The 13,331-nt window shown below is 39.9% G+C and overlaps 1 protein-coding gene across 5 annotated transcripts in view; it reads left to right on the plus strand.

The window, feature by feature from the left end:
* The first annotated feature begins 1,590 nt into the window (after positions 1–1,590).
* Positions 1,591–13,331, plus strand: part of slc8a1b (solute carrier family 8 member 1b) — a 145,912-nt gene continuing 134,171 nt past the window's right edge. For 3 of the 5 annotated variants that reach the window (XM_044136270.1, XM_044136272.1, XM_044136274.1), the window contains exon 1: positions 9,037–9,580. The gene's annotated coding sequence lies outside the window, so the exon portion shown is untranslated. Of the gene's footprint in view, positions 1,663–1,729; positions 1,905–9,031; positions 9,581–13,331 lie in introns of those variants that run through there. The other 2 variants (XM_044136271.1, XM_044136273.1) reach the window with 2 other exon arrangements.

Raw genomic sequence — 13,331 nt, forward strand, 5'->3', positions numbered from 1 at the left:
AACATGATTTAGAAACACAAAAGTACTTTGAAAGCACGTAAAACAGTATTTTCTGCACGACAATATTTTCTCTGTTTGCCTTTTATTTGAGGCCGGATTTAAAATGTTTCAGAACATCAAATAAATTTCAATCGGACATGAGTAAAGTCAAAAGGATGCTTACGTTCATGTTTGTTGTCTTTACCTGCTCATCCTGACAGGATGGACAAGGAGATGTTGCTCCTTTCTATTAGTCATTAGGCAGGACAACACAAACTGTGTTCCCACTGAACATAAAGCTGCGACATTTCAAAAATAGATTAATGCTTAATTTTAACAAAACTGACATGATGAGGTAGGTTTTTTTTTGGGGGGGGGGGGGGGGGGGGGGGTTCCTAGTCAAAATTGGTTTATTTCACAAAACTGCAATGGAAACACTTTTTTTTTTTTTTTTTCGAATCATTACAAGTCGTATGGACCCACCACTGGATGTTGCCACTGGCTCAAACCACGAAGAAGACGACAGGAAGTAGTTGAATGATGATGGCGCAGCATATTTCTTTAATGACCTGTCACGTGAGCACACTTATTCACATTTATTTTAAAACTGTTTCTTATCTAACAGCAGTTAAGCAGTTTTTTTTTTTTTTTTTCAATTTTAGCAGAATATCGACAAGGTTTTGCACACACTTATAACAGAAACACACCTACAGAGACAATCTAGAGACCAAAACAACTAACGTGGAGAAAACAAGCAAACTCCATGCAGAAAGACCCGGGGTTGAGATCCAAACCCAGGACTTTCTTGCCATAAGACAATGTTGCTACCTACAGAAACACTGTGCAGTTTTCATTCATTAAGTGAAAAAGCTACCAAAACCAACCCGGCTCTGTCTGAAAACGTCTGACTGCTTTTTAAATTACTTAAATGCAACCTGTCTGACATTCTGGTCAGATTTGACAACAGATGAGAATCAGAGTACCTCTGAAACTCCAGCAAACCAAAGCGAGATCCATTATCCACAAATGGAGAAAACATGGAGCCCTGATGAACCTTCCCAGGAGAGGCCGGCCTACTAAATTTACTCTAAGATCACACAGATGACTGGGGTCAAATAAAATAACTCATAAAAAAGCATCTGAAGCACTGAGAATCTTCAGTTGAGAAAACAACAAACGAAAAGATCACGATGAAGCATGGCCGCTGTTTCACATTTCTACAAACTTCAAACTTCTTCTCAACTACAACAACGCAAATTAATTCCATAATGTGATTGTATCATTTATCTTTGCGTTGATACTGTGTTAATTGTCATACTGTGTGAATCTCATAATGGTTGTTGCAATGGATAGTGAACCATTTAAAATAAATTGTCTAAATAATTTATATTTGTAAACTATTTATTGTAAATTATTTGAAGTGAATTTTCTCAATTAAAAATGTTGCAGATTGTTTATGGATATTTGTCTGTTTTGATCAGTTTATATTTTGCTTTGTTTAATAGTATTTACACTTTGTAATGTTTTTTTTTTTTTTGTATGTACCTCATGGGCTGCCGTAGCTAATGAGGGCAGGTCCTATAAAGTTGGTTCAATCATTGCACCACTGAAGGACTTGAACTGTCAAATTGTTTGGCATGAAGAAATCAACACATTGTGTTGTTCCCCAGTGAAAGCAGCGAGGTACGTTTTGTTTTGCTGTTTGTATTGTAAGTTTATGTTTGCATTCTAATATTTGTATATGTTTCAGTTTTCACGGTGACTGAGGTGATCATGGTGGACCTGAATCACCCATAAAAGAACAATAAAAACACCAAATTCACCCGTGGAGACTGGCTGATTGATTCAAGTGCTGGGGAGCTGCTACAGTCATACATTCTGGGGTTTTTGTTCATGTGCGGAACTCGATCGCATCCTCTCCCCAGGTACAGGCACTCTTGCATCATTTAGGGTTCGCTGCCTACATGTTTGTGAATGACAAGTTTTAACTTCTACACCACATCAATGTGCCGACTATCTATCTGTGTTTTTCAAACTTTCCCCTCTGACCTTGTCAGGGGCTTCTGCTCAGATTGCAACATCTTCTGTCCTTTTTCACTTTGCTCAGTTGTCCAGAGCAATTGCATTGCCTGTTAAAAATCTGGGCATTTTGCTAAAAAGCTACAGTCACCGTGTCTGTTGTCCTCACCGGTGGCCTGATTACCAAGCCCCTTACCAGCACACCATTGTCAGCCCAGTCGAGCTTCCCTGGGATGAATTATTATGACTCCCCCTGTTGAGTTATGCTAGGCTTGTCTGCGGTACCTCGCTGCCCTCGACATATCTCGGCGGTTCTGCGACGATGCCACCCTGTCTCCTTCTCCCTAACTATGCAGACTGCTAGCATGTCTTCTCTCTGTCCAACGCATAATGGACCTCAGACCCCGTTTTCTCATTCTGAGAGTGTTTCTGTGCTCAGGAATTCGCCCATCTCAGGCTGCTATTCATCATCTTCTCCCATGACCTGGATATCATTTCACCATAATGCAGTGCAGGAAGGTGGAGCCTCTGGAGGATCTGGGAGCCTCTGTCATGATTCCCTTCACCAGGATGCAAATGATCACTAGGAGACACTGAAGTGCAATTGAAAAGAGTGATCAGACACACCACATGACATTTTCTTTTCTTATTTCTTCTCTTGTTTCCAGATTAATCATTTTTAAAACCTTAACTTAAAAGTAAAATAAGGTGTCCTCTTTTTTGCTGATAAGTTTGATTCATTCACTTTGCATACTATTCCGGTGTGTAGCTTTTAATCACATAAAAAACAGATGTGTACATTTCCACCACAGGATTAAATAACAAAAAAATTGTTAATCCCCCGGAAAGGTTCCTCTGGAAAATTTGGTTTAGTAAAGACTTTATATAGAGTACAAGAAGACACCTTTAATGGAGACATTTGATTTAAAACATGAATAAACAGGAAAAAGGAACGAGAAGATTTGAGACGGACATCCTGAAGGGAAATCTTATTAGCCTCTCTGTGCTTTCTGTGATGCTATCAGAGTTGAAATGTCTTTTTAGGAAGGTAGATGTGCAGTAAATTAAACCCTGATTCACAGCAAAATAGAAAAACACAATCAAGACATGTCACTCTATTCATAAAAATGATATATAAAGTGACTTTTTTTTATTTTACAAACACCTCTGTGTGGTAGCTTTAGAAACAGAACTGACTGGAGGCATACCAATAATTTTGTTTCTCATTTTCAAATAAAACATGTTTGAAGAACTTGATCCAAACCAACCATAGGATGGATCCGATAGTTAAAAGTTAATAAATTATTTTGAATTATTTGTATGCAAGGTGTGATATCAGTTAGTGCTGCACAGGGTTTATAAAGGAGTTGGACACATTACATATAAAGGAAACATGTGCGTCATAAAGTTTTGTGGAGTTCTGTTCATTTGAGTCCCCAGTTATATAGAATATAAATCACAATCTGCATTACTTTTCTAACTGGGATCGGATTCATTCCACATTGACCAGATTGTCTAGACCAGTGTTTCCCAATTCCAGTCCTTGGGGCCCTCCTGCCTGCATGTTTTAAGTGTTTCCCTTCTGCCACACACCTGGATTTGAATCTTTGGGTGATTAACAGGCTCCTGCAGTACTTGGTGGCTGCAGAAGATGTCATGCAATCATTTGAATCAGCTGTTCTGGTATAGAGGCACATCTAAATCATGCAGAGCAGGGGGCCCTGAGGACTGGAATTGGGAAACACTGGCTAGATCTCACTACGACAGATAAAGAAAGGCTGAGTCAACTCGTGGTCAGTGTGAGCTCAGTTTCCCTTTGTCCTCTTCCTGCTTTGGTCACCTGACTCAGAGACCTGCCAGGCCAGCTGTTCGTCATTCACAATTACCTCCAGAGAAACCAGCTCTAAGTGAAACGTCCCAGACTTTCTGTGTTGTTTTGCTTTGGCTGTAGTAGTTGTGCTTGAATGTTTTTGGCTTACACAGTGTGTGACCTGTTTAGAGCGTTAATGTTTTCTTTTTGCTTTATAAACTGACATTGACGAGGTGAGTCCTGCTGTTTGAATCTTTTCTTGACTTCATAATGATAAATTCTGGTGTGGTGTGATGAGATGAGTCAAGGACTAAAATCTAGATGCGATTAATTTGTTTTTGATTTATCCAGAAAATCTGCGTTGCGCGGCTTTGGGATACCTCGCCAGAAAAGTTTAATAAAATTGCATAAAACAGACGTCTGATTTTTGAATGAATAACTTGATTTGAAATGAAACTTTCTTATGATACTTATATTGTGGATTCATGATTGCAACTTAAGAGAGTGAAAGCATTGTAAACACAAAATCATTTGGGGCAAAAAAAGAAAATGCATGTGCCAACATATCAAATGAGTTTATGAATAGTTTGATGTTCAATCCTTTCTTATTTTTTGCTTGATTTGATATGCTTATATTTTCTGACCTAAATTTTGAAGGTCTCCCACATCAAAATGAAAAATGATTTGGTTTGATGACGATTTAATAAAAAGCTTGAGCTGGAGCATACTGGAAATTCCCTCCTTACAGATTCACCAGTGACAGCAGTGAATGTGTGACTGCCATAAGCTAACAGAGCTGTGTGAGTAACATGGGAAAGGAACATGTGGATGAACAGGAAATGTCAAAGAATCTGTGGGCTTTTATTTCCTGGCTGGGCATCAGGTTGTATCTGACCTCTGGCTGTTGCCAAAAATACTTTGTTCTTCCTTGAATAGGATTTTTTAATTTAATTCAATTATTTACCTTGATGTTTTCCAGTGGTTGACTTAAATCCACTTCCACACTGTTTTCTACGTTGACATGTGTGCTGGTATTATGAAAGAAATGCCTTAGGTTAATCTAAATGCTGCAGTTTTGGTGAAACATTAAGTTTTGTCACATCTTTAAAGTGTTGCCATTCTATTGCTATCTTGGACAAAATGGCACACATGCACATGGATCAAGGCTGCTTCATTTGGTGTTTAAGGACGACATTTGTTCCATGTGGTCAGATTACATTCCTGTCAAGCATCTTTCAAGTGCATATGTTTTTATCAGTCCACACAGGACACTTGGATGTGCTGTATGTGATTGATTAGTGCTGTTATTGGGTTCATATTGGTGCGATATTTCAAAAGCAGCGATACTCATGAGTGCTGCTGCTTTCGAAATATATATATATTGGAGGCAAGAGTTGCTTTGCTGTGTCCACACAAATCTGGACATTTAGCAAGAAACTAGGAGGAGCTGGCTTTTCTTCCAGCTGCCTGACCAAGCAAGTGAACAGCCAAAATCTTATAGTGATTGTAAATCAATGAGTTCCATTGAAATTGATAGATCATCCAAACGTTCAAAAGTTTTGTCTGTTTCACCGCAGCAAGTTTTGTACAGCAGAAATGTTTACCTTGACTCTAAACGCACATGACGGCGCAGTTAGAGGCGACTTCCAGAAGCGATCTGTGTTGGTGCTGCTTTTGCAGCTGCTTTCTTGTTTAGTTAAAAATATCCAAATTCTCAGGAAACTTTTTTTTTTCTTCACCAAAGGCCTTCTGCTTACATTTTTGTGGTTCTCTTGTGTGTTTTGTTTATTTTGATAAAGGGGTGGGTTTGGGGGGGTGGGGGGGCACCTTGGTGGAATCTCTGCTCCTTGTGAAATGACTGTTCCTTTTTAAAGTGACCTTATATGGATTTAAGAATGTGTTAAATAAAATGTGGCCAAAAGTGTCGACTACCTCGGCGCATGGAATGAGGAAAAATAGCTTGTAAAGCACACTGAAGCCAGCTGGAGCGTTCTTACAAACCACCAGGAGGCACGTTGCAGCCACCTCTTAAAAAAAAAAAAAAAAACATCAACAAAGAAGTGGGTAGATGGGATGAGAGGATTACTTTAAAAAAGTAACATGGCTTCAAGATGAACTAAGTTTCTAGCCATTTCATCAGTTACAAATTGAAATCACAAATGGCTTCTATGAAGAAGGGGGAAGGGAGGAAGCAGGGTGACGTCACCAGATGTCAAGTTTTGATGAATTACTTTGGTAAAGTGACGCTTCAGATCAGCAGATATGGGCCGACTTTGTAAACAAAATGTTTTGCTGAAACTAGAGCAGCTTTGTTCAACTAAAACAGGCCATGGTCGTCGGCGTCGGCGGCTTTTCTTTGAATGTTCCCACACCTGAAACATGGCAGTAACTTTTATCAGCTGTTTCTGGCACATGCAGACTCCAAAAGGCTTTGCTGGACCCTGTTGTTTTCCCTGACTAACCCGTGGGAAACCTCTGAAAAGTTGAACCGGTATCCAACATGTCGCAGCAGGCTCTTGAATGCTCCGTCTCACCCAGAAGCACAATTTAGACTGAGAATAAATGCTGCTAGACTCAGTTTATTAGTTGGGTTGCTCGTGAAGGCAATTTCTTGCAATGGATTTTATTGGAGCATTGGCTTAAAAGAGGGTGAATACATACCTGTGCCACATTTTTTAAGTTGCAAAACATCTTAAACTGTGTCTTTTATTTCCGAGTTTTATCAAAAATGAATCAAAATTTCCAGTAGAATGCTCTAAAACGTGACAAGATGTGGCAAAAGTGCAAATGAATACTACTCAAGTCTTGAAACACATTCACTTTGTGTTAATTCACCAGTTTGCCGTCTTGAGAAACTCCCTTTGGGATTATTAAAAGTATATTCATTCATTCTTTGAGTAGTTTATCTATATAGGCCTTAAAGTGAGATGTGGTGAAAGGATTATGCTTTGAAACTCCATATCAATTTGTATAAACTCTTACTACTTTGTAGCATCTACATGTTTATCTCCCAATTGGTTATCAAGGATATGAAATCGGTATAACAAAGTCATGCAGATATTTCACAAAGTCAAAATGGAAATTTAAAAAAAGGTATATATTATTAAACTAAATGTAATAAATTAGGAGAGTTGTGACTGACACCTTCATTTAAAGAGAGCTTTTCTTACTTTGAAAATGTACAGTTGTCTCCTTCCTAGCAAGCCCGCCTTTTAATTTCTGACATGGCTTACAGATTATGAACACGTAAAACTGTTTCTGAAATTACAACATTGCATAAGATCAATAAAATTGGATATTTTACACTTCGAAAAAGTGTGCATTTCTATGCAGTCACTACGTGGTTGAGCTTCCTTCCTTTTGCATGAATTACTGCAGTGATGCAGTGCGGCATTGCGTAGGTAAAGGAAGCACAAATTGCTTTGATAGCCGCCTTCAGGTTTTGGGTCTGATGTCTCTCATTTTCCTCTTAACAGGTCATAAATTTTCTAAAAGGGGCAGGGGAGCTTCCTGGCCAATCAAGAACCAGAACACAATGGTCATTTAAAAAGATTTTGGTATATTGGGCAGTTTGTGGAGGTGCCAAGTCCAGCTGGAAAAGAAAATCAGCATCTCCATACAGCTTGTCCGTAGAGGAAAGCGTGAAGTGCTTAAAAATATAATGTAAAGTGGCCACTGTGACTGTGGACTGCAAAACATTGATAGACCCGCGACAACTTACCGATGACTGTGGAAGCATCAGAATGAAGTTCAAGCGATTGTAGATTCTGTACCTCTCCACTCTTCCTCCAGACTCTTGGATCACAACATCCAAATAAGATGCAAACTTCATCTGGAAAAATTAATAATAGAGGGTTTTTTGTGTTTTGTTTTTTTTTTGTTTTGTTTTTTTTTGTACAAAACCCACTGAGCACCAACATCACAGGCAGTAAAAACGGTTCAGGCTATCTTGCCACGGAGAATGAAACATTAGCAGCCAATGTGTAGACTCCTAATGCTCTGACCCTAAACCCCGTCCACTCTTCACAAAGCTCCCCAAAAATTTTTTAGGGATTTTTCTAGATAACATTCCCAAGATAATTTATCCTTGTTGTCCTCCTTTTTTTACGACACATTTTACATCAACTTTGGATGCTTGTATTTGGCATTCTCAATGACTTCTATAGCAAAGATATTTTGTGACTTGCCCTCCTTGTGGAAGGTGTCTGACTGTCTTCTGGACATCTGTCCACTTAGCAGTCTTCTCCATGATTGTGTAGCCTACTGACCCAGAGTGAAACCGTTTTAGGAACTCAGGAATCCTTTGCAGGTGTTGAGAGTCAATTAGCTGCTAAGAGTGTGACAGCATAGCTTCCATTTTTATAAAAGTGGCAAGAAATAAAAGCTTCTAAGTGAAGCTCTAAAATGAGTTCCATTTTCCTAAATCAGTGAGAAATATTACAAAATTTTTCACGATAAATACAGAGTGTACATTAGCTTGTTAGCTTGGTTTTTATTTTTTTCAACAAGATCACAGCCGCTAGCTTGTCGGTAATGTTTGCTCATCGTTTTAATCCAGCTAAAGGTTTGGTTTGGCTAGAAAGTTTAAGACATGAAGCAAATATTAATACAGCAGAGACCTAAAAGTGTGTGTAGTTCTGGTTATCTTGAGGATGTACAAACCGGAATAGTATATTCTGCAAGCCTTTGATTTGGATATCAGTATTTCTTTTCTTCCCTCATTTGTGTTTCTTGTCTTTTTTTTTTAACATTGGACCTTCTTACTCACATATGAAATGCAGCTTTGTCAGGGGACATGAGCGGCTTAATTTTATTTTTGTTGGGCATAAAAAAAAATGACAGTAGAAGGTAGTTTTTAATAATTAACTGAATTGAATTAAGATTTTCTTTTTGTGTATCTTTTTATCAGTTTAACCCCCAACAACTACATAAAAATCAGTCGTGGGTCGCTTTTAACCACAAAAGCGTTGGTCTAAATTACGACTGCTTAAAAATAATATTAATAACAAATTGGCCATTGCATTGGGTTTCTCGAAGAAAGCAGCAGACTGATACTAAAAACCTGCGATGGGACATGAATCCGGGGAGGGGACATATTGACTGAGAAGTGAGGCAGAGGCTCCTACAACACGGGAAGGGGGAGGAAGGAAGAAAGGAGGGCGGAGGGTGAACTGATCCTCAGAGTGTGTGTGTGGGCGTGTACGCGTGTGTGTGTGTGAGAAGGAGAGGAAGGAATAGACGAAAGAGACCTGCGCGCACACCAAGACACTCTCTCTCACACACGCACACACACAAACACTCTCGCTCTCCTCCTCTCTCTTTTTCGCGGAGCCGGGGGAGAACCGGGAAGGGAAGAATGAGGAAGAGGTCCGCTGCGCCGCGCGCCTCCTCTCTGCGAATGCGGGTTTGCTGATGAAGCGCCGCTCCGGTCATCCGATCATACAGGTCACTCAGGTCGCGCTGCATGGAAACGAGGAGTAGGCAAGAAGAGCAAAAGATAAGGGCAACAAATAAGGGGTGGGAAAAAAAACCCCAGTGTGCATGGGAATTCGGACTACTCTTCCCTCCCTTTGTGCGTCTCGGTGGTTGGATACGCTGTCTTGACTAGCGTATAAGAGCGCCCTGCGTCTCCATTACCGTTCCCCACTACGGACTTCACCTCCGCCGCCACTCCTCCTCCACCTCCTCCTGCTTTTACTCTTCCGACTTGCTCGCATCGCAGAAGAGCCGTTTTACTACTTAACTAGGAACCGTCAACTCCGGATTGAGAAGGTAGGACACGGACTCCTGGATGCTTATTGATTTTTTTAGGTTGCTTTCTTTATTTCAATTTGATTATCATTGCGGGGACATTACAGGTCTGCTCCATGGTGTTTTTTGTTTGTTTTTCTTTTTGGGGGGTTTGGGGGGGTTAACTGGATGTAAGAAGGGGTGTGTGTGGAGGGGGAGGATGGGGGGCAGTCTCGGAGACCCGATGAGAGACTTGGAAGCACCATGCGTCAGATGGTTCAGGATGGGGATGCGTTCCCTCACTCTATCCTCACTCGCCAAGATGCGCTTTTCATCTTTGATTCGAAAAGAATACAGTAAAGGAAAACAAAAACCTTTCTTGTTTGTAGACAAGTGCGTTAAGGCGTAAGCTTATTTTTTTATTTTTTTTTTCTTTCTTCAATTTCCACCCTGTTATCCCATTCATTTTTCTAACCCCCCAGCCCCCTCTTCATGTTAAGCCCATCCTCCTGCCTCACCTATTTATAGAGAGATGGTTAAGGATTCAGATCACGTTCGGATCGCCGCGCTCTCCTCTCCCCCTTTTATTGGCTTCCAGTGTGGAAGTTTGTGCGACAAACATGCGCAGTGCCCGTTAAACCAGTGGAAGGGACGGATGCGCAACGGGAGGCACTTTTGCGCAATCCCGCTGGGCCTTGCATCCTTTGCGCCAAACGGCACCGGCGTATTGGGGCTGTTGTTGGTGTACCAGTGCGCTTTAGTCCTCCATCATATGTGTTTGGGCGTGTGTGTGTGTGTGTGCAGCGTAAGTATGAATGGGTTCATTTGAATCACCTGGATTTGGACATAAATAATAATAAAAACGTGTTTTTTAGATAATAGGTTTTAGAGAGTGAAGTCTGGGTTGTACAGTGTTAAAGTCAAACCAGCTTTTATTGCCCAGATATAACTCTACATACAAGCTTCTTTTGTTCAATCAAGTTTTTAGTTGGTTTTTTTCCCCCTAGATAACTTTTTTTTTTTTTTTTTTTTAATGGGAATGACACAGAGCAACTGTGGGACATCAGCCACGAAGTATGAAATATTTATTTATGACAGCGAGCGGGAAAGGATGAAATGGTGCCAGGGGTCTGAATCGGCTTCATTTAGCCGTTTTTACAGCAGGGATGCTGATGGAACCAGAGGTCTCATGATGCAACAGCCATGCTTCGTTTCAAGCAGTGAGATGGGATCTGATAAGTTTCCAAATGATTAAAAGCTGCTTTTATTTCGAGTTGTGTGTTGGGAGTTTTGGGTGGCTCGACATCAAGCAACCCTCCTCTGATTTTTCTCTTCTTTTGTCTTTTTTCTTTTTTTTTAATAACTAGCAGAGGTTGTAATCACAACTTTTTCCAGGCTTGTAGCCACTGCAGTGCAACAACTGACTGGTCAAAGGAGATGGTGGCAAATTAATGTCTAGGCAGAGACTTATTGTGGTTGGAAGACAATAACTATGAGGAAAATCAGAAACCATAGGAGCCGTGATTTAGTTTGCTTTAATTGAAATTCTGCTTTTTATTAGGCTACCTTATGCACCATACCAAAAGGTCCATGTAAAAACCATAGCTTACAGCAAATGGAATAATCGGATTTAAAGGAAGCTGACAAAGGGCGCACGCTGGTATTTTTATTTTTTCAAACTTTTTCCTGGCTGCTCTCAACCCAGTTTGTTTTTTATTTACTTTTTTATTATTTAAGAAAATAGGACAATCGCAAACTCAAACGAGGGTTCTCTTTGTAAGCAAAGTTAGTTTCAGAGTTTGCTTAAAAGCAATCTTTAGATCAGTGTGAAGCTAACAGTTAGCTCAAGCTAGCACCCCATCTGATTTATAATATCACTTTTTTTTAAAAAATTAAAGACACACAGCATACAACTTTGATATGAAAAGATATTACTTTAATTTTATTTTTAATGTCTGAAAAACGATCATAAAACACCATAATCTAGCCATTAGCTGCTGCTGTATTGCTCCTCTGTAAACTTTTGCATTTCCAATTATGTTGACATTTTTCAAGTGACATCTTGTGCTTATTCCTCCTGCCCTCTCTTTGATTTTTTATTTTTTATATTTTTATTTTTTATTGTTTTTGAGATGCTGCAGTTTCCCGGAGATTGAGTTGCAGCCAGGTGTGTGAACAGGAGTGCAGCTCACAGTCTACCTTTGGTGAACATGGAAATTGTTCAGCTGAGGTGGGAAAAGACACACACAAAAAAACTTGTCAGCAGTCTCTTTTGAAATGCAGGCAGATGAACTTTAGCAGCGCAGTGCCAAAGGGATATGAACATTTTGTGGTGAAAATTCCTTTTAAATGACTGAAATGGGCTAAAATGTGTGATCTATTTGAACAGCCTTCCAGTACTGTTTCATCTAAACTCTAATGCAAAATACTTTGACTACAGGAAAGTGAACTAGTACGGATGACTTCACACAGCCTCACTACTAAAAATCCTTTTAGCTGTCAAATGTAGCACATTTATGTTACAGACTACATTACCACGACTCCTCCAAACCACACTCACTCATTTAAGATGGAGGATGAGCCATACTACTTCTAATTATTTTATTTTATTTTTTTCCATTTTGGTCACTGGTTAACATCATGGGGTTAGTTTTGGAGAATGTAAAGGAATACTTCACCACTGCGAAATGAGTCACCGGACTAAACCGAGCAGATCTTTGCTCAGAAAATGTTGCCCGTTTTATCCCTGACAAATAGACTGAGTGGAAATATCACCCTCATCAGAGAGTTTCCAGAAAATATGGGCAAATTTTTTCTCTTTGGCAGCTTTGTGTACGAGGTTGGAATAAATGATAAAAAGAACCCATTTGTCGTTATAGTGGGGTCAGACCAGGATGGGAGTCAGACGTTTCTACCTCAGGAGAAATCTGTGTGCCAATTCCTAAGCAGTCAGTCGGTGACTGACCTGGTTAGAATTGACGGAGGCGCAGCAAGAGGAGTTTTATCCTTCCACGGAGGACAAATCTGCTGGCAAGATCAGGTGTCGTGTTAAATCAGGGAAGATCTGTTGGAGCAGCCGGAGTTTATCGCTGCGCTAAACACTTATTAGTGTAAATATGCATGGAAACGGCTGATTGACGTCCAGCCTAGAAATTGAGGTTCTTACACATTTACTGACCTAATTCATTTTTTTTCCCATAATGCAACAATCCTGTCGGGTCATCGGTTGAGTAGAGTGGGCATCTCCTCGCTCTCGCCTCTAGTTCTGAGCTGGTCATCAGGCAAATGTCCGACCAGAACATGGAAATGGAAGTTCAAACTCGGTCTATGTGACGGGCCGCTCCTCTCTGTCGGGAAGTGAATGATGGAGCTTCATGTAATCCACAACAAGAAAGACTCGCTATGTTGAATCCAGCTGGGGAAAGTGTTTCCTGCAGTCATGTATTCCTCAGCAAATCCACTTTCCAATACTTTTGAACTTTCAAAGCTAAGAAAGATAAAAAGATTATATGCTACATATATAAACTTTAATGCCGTCCTATTTCAAAAGCTTTTATTGATGTTCTAGTATCCTCCATTAGCGGTTAAGAAGTGTTGCTCTCTGGTTAAAAGAAATGTCTTGATTACCACTACACTTGTTAGTTATTCGAGTCTCTACCTTCTGAATCCAGTGTGTATTTGATGCCAGATGATTCTTTTGGAATCTCAAAACAAAATGATTTGTTTTCAGTGAACCAGATAAAAGTTTCCAAAGTTGATCCAACATTGCAGAATACTAAAGACGTTTTTGCAC

The sequence above is a fragment of the Gambusia affinis genome, linkage group LG13, assembly GCF_019740435.1.
Source record: "Gambusia affinis linkage group LG13, SWU_Gaff_1.0, whole genome shotgun sequence".
NCBI classification, from domain to species: Eukaryota; Metazoa; Chordata; class Actinopteri; order Cyprinodontiformes; family Poeciliidae; genus Gambusia; species Gambusia affinis.